Here is a 4,395-nt window from a genome sequence, read left to right on the forward strand (position 1 = left end):
CTCCTCCCCCCAAGCTGCTGGGGCGCCCATCCGCCTTCCTGCGGAGTCCTAGGGCCACGTTCCTCTCCGCAGGTCTTCCCAGACCGCTTCTTTATGAGCAGAGCAATTTCTGCCTTTCCCGTGTCATAAAGTTAATATGGCCCGAGAATGATGACTGTACCTGTCTTTGCCTCTCGCTCTGCATGGGAGATGTCTGACAGTCCCGTCTACTACATTTGTTTTTTAATAGATGTAAACTATTTTGACTGTAAATGTGGACCACAAATCCCAAAAACCCATAACACTATGTTAAAACAAAAACAAAAACACCCCCCCCTTTTTTTGGCCAGACCCCCAAAAAAAAAAATTTAAGACCAATACTGATAAAATGTTGGAATACTGTTCAAAAGAAAAATAATTTCATATATAGATTTATCAAGAGAAAAAATATATATCATCCATTTATTCTGTATGACCAACACACATCATCCATAAACTTTACAAGTTTAGAATTGTTTCATTGGTATACTAAGAGCTTTAGGATCTACAGTCACAAAAACTTCATTTTAATCTTAGTCTGTACTAACTTGGTTCAAAATGCTGGTTTAGTTTCTAGGAGCAAACAAAATCTTTATTTTTTGCCATCACATCTTCTGAAAGATCCTGTTGTAACATTTTTGAATTGGTCAAGGGATGAGTCCTCACATTTTACAGATGAGGAAACTAAGGTTAATTGACTAATTTCTACATCAATGAAATGCATTATGTATGTCCATTTTTATATGATACTGTAAGTCTAGAACTAGTTTTATGAAGCATTTTTCTAGAAGAAGAGAGTTTTGTTTTGTTTTGTTGTTCCAACTTTTAGTTTTATCAAGGGATATAGGCACTTTATGTTTTTTAGCTGAAGGTTATTACCTGAAATAGCATATTGAAGCCAATATTGCTAAGGGGAAAACTAGCAAAGATAAAATCAGTAACAGGTAGATTTAAGTCAAACTGACAGGCAGATTTAAGTGTAAGAGAATTTATTTAAATTTGTCCTTTTTAATAGGTTTTACAGAGCATACACAATATTTTCTGCCTGGTTTCAATCCAGCACAAGGAACTTTGAGAGTTGGTTTCCAGCCAAACCAGGGAATGATACACTTGGCTAACTCATTCATAGCCTACCCAGAACAGGCGAAAGTGTCTTGCTTCCATTGTAGATATTTTTAGGCTATAACTTTGTAATTATACAAACTTATAACTTTGTAAGTTTGGGAAATCTAGAAATTCAAGCTTTCACCTGAGTTCAGAGCTGAATTCCAGCATTAGCAGCAGCCTCCAGGGCTGTAGTGATCCACATTGGAAGCAACTACAGATTGATGTGGAAAAATTATTATCTGAAGTTGGTAATAGTTCCAAGGAATGAGATCCTTGCATAGCTCAAATGAGGCATGACTTTTTGGGACTCAAACTGCTGGCCCTTCACAGTTAGTGACTGGTGAGACAGCTGGAGGTACAGTGGACAGGGCTCTGGACTTGGAATCAGGAAGACTTGAGTTCATATGTTCATATTGGCCTCAGATCTTAGACAAATTATTTCACTTGTTTGCCTCCATTTCCTCAATTCTGAAATGGGAATAATAATAGCAGTTTCCTTACAGGGTTTAAATGAGATATATTTTTTAAAAAGCACTTAACACATAATAGGCTTTATATAAATCCTTATTTCTCTTCCCTCACCATGTAAGTTTTCTTCCCCCCCATCATCAAGATACCATCATGTTTAGAGATTCAGGATAGGAGTGTTCAAACTATTAAGCCAATGATTAGACTTCTGGATGATGTACCAGGTAATACAGGAAAGGTGATTATTAATAAAACCAATTCTTTAATGATGAATATATGTTTATATTTAATTACATTTTGTCTTTGTTATATATGCCATCTACTGTTGTTGACATGTTTTCATTTGTAAAATGTTGATATTATATAATGCTTTTCTTATACCACTTGTATATTTCAGTATATATTACCACATTTGCATTTATAGTATTATTATATGTGTTTTTGCTTATGTGGAATATATTAAGGTATTAATTTTCATGTATAATAATGTTTACTTTTGCTGATATAGATGTATATACAGTCATCACTTGGTATTTGCAGAGTTGGGGACCTAAGAATATGGAAAATGTGAAAAACATGAATAAAACATATCAAAAAAATAAGTAAAACCACACACAGTACCCATTAAAAAAAATTGCACTTTGTACTGGAGAGAGATTAATATCTCACACACTATGCAGTGTCTTTGTAATAATACCTTTATAGATACAGCAATTGCTTCACAGATTTCCTTTAAGAAAAGCTACAATGGTCACTGTGGGAGAAAATCTTGTAACTGTGCCTGGATGGTAAAGAAACAAAGAGGAGATGTATCCAATAAAGTGCAGTTGCCTAGAGTTCCTTAGTGCACTGAAACATTTAACAAATTTTATTTCATACTATATTTATGTATAATAAATTTAAATTTATAATGTTCTATACACACACACATACTTATAGTAAGGCAGCTAAGTGGTGCAGTAGATGAAGTGCCAGATCAAGAGTCGGGAAGACTCATTTTTATGAATTCAAGTCTAGCCTCAGACACTTACTAGCTGTATGAACTCCAGCAAGCCAAAGTTCTGTTTGCCTAAGTCCCTGTAAAATAAGATGGAAAAAAGAAATGGCAAACTACTCCAGCATCTTTGCCAAGAAAACTCCAAATAGGATCATGAAGAATTGGACACAACTGAGCAATAATAACAACATACTCATGATAATAAATGATAAAATAGGTGAATAATATATAGAATTTATACATTTATGGCTTACCAAATTTTTGTAAAGTTTTCTTTTCATATGCTATCATTTGTGACTTTATACTATATATCATGAATCTCCAGATACTCCCATTTAATTATCAATGACCAACCCATGAATAATGACAACAACAAATGTGAACAATGGATGACTGTATATGGTGATTATCAGGAATAAAAACGTTTACTTTTGTTTCCATATATAGGTTGTCTTGAAAAAAACCTTTGTGTTTTGTATTGACAATGTAAAAGTAATGAGTATGTACTGGGTCACTACCTCAGAATAAGTCCTGTTTCTTTTTCTATCCAAAAACACAGACTTTTAGGGATACCCTGAGAGGTCTGAAAGTATCATTATTCTACTGATATTAGCTTGAGTTCTCATCAGCCATAGGAAAAGTACAATCATTTCCTCTCAGTTTCTTGGAGGAATACTCTTCTTTGTCCCACCTTTGCCTTTGGGACATTGATCTCACTCTTAGCTTAGTTCTTGCATTGCATTGGTACCATCAAAATTCACATCAAGATGTAGTTTGTCTGCTAAATGATTCGTTATCTCAGCAGCTCCTGGATTGGGTTGGAAAAGTTACTGCTTCTCCACAGGGCACGAATTTAGGGGTAGGGTTAGAGTTGTACTTGAGCTGGCTACACAACCTGGATGCATAACTCTTCCTTCATCAATACAAAAGAATGAGTAACAAGGCAGTCAAGAAAACCAAGGCTAGACTCACAACTTCACTTGGCTCATGTGGAGAAGATCTCCTATTAGCAGAATTTTCTCTCTTTGGACACTTGTCAGTGAATTAAGATGCAGATCACAATAGCCAAAGAAGAAACTAGTCTGAAGCTTTTCTTTTTTCTTCCCTTAGTACTATCACCAAAGATCATTCCATTCACCAGAACAAGTTACAGAATATATATGATCCAATATTTCTCCAAGCCAGTTCCATTGCATGTCATCATGAACCTTCCTGAAGCAGTCTCTCTAGGCTTCATTATGGGAGGAAATGTTATCAGAAGTTCTCTATACAAATGCCAGAACATCATTATAATTAAGTAAAATATTAAATTTTTTCCCTCTATATACTATTTGCATTTTTCTATTCTGAGTTTTTAATTTATATAAGACAGTAATTTTTTCCTAGGGATAGAGTGAGATTAAGGTACTGCCTCTTTTGTCAAATGTGGACATTTTTTTTTTTTGCTGGAAGGGGTAGGAAAAGATCATTTGTAAAAGGAAAATTGATTTTTTAAAAATCAATTTGAGAAGCTCAAGTCTTTCTGATAAAATGTTGAGACTAAGACTTTTCTCAGGATTTAAAAGAGAATTGCCCCTCAGATAAATGTATTAAAAGGATCTTTATTAAAACAGAGTGATTATTAGGAATAGCTGTAAAACTTGTTATTCTTTGGTTTTTTTGCTTATGATTGTTTTCACAATTTTAAAGGATGTAGCTGACAAATTATAAAGCATATAATTGTTTGGGGACTTGGGAAGATTATATAAGGAATGTTGGGGTCATGTCTGAAGATAAAGGGAATTTTTTTTAAAATTGCCTTTTAA

This window comes from Antechinus flavipes, chromosome 4 (genome assembly GCF_016432865.1).
Source record: "Antechinus flavipes isolate AdamAnt ecotype Samford, QLD, Australia chromosome 4, AdamAnt_v2, whole genome shotgun sequence".
Taxonomy (NCBI): Eukaryota; Metazoa; Chordata; class Mammalia; order Dasyuromorphia; family Dasyuridae; genus Antechinus; species Antechinus flavipes.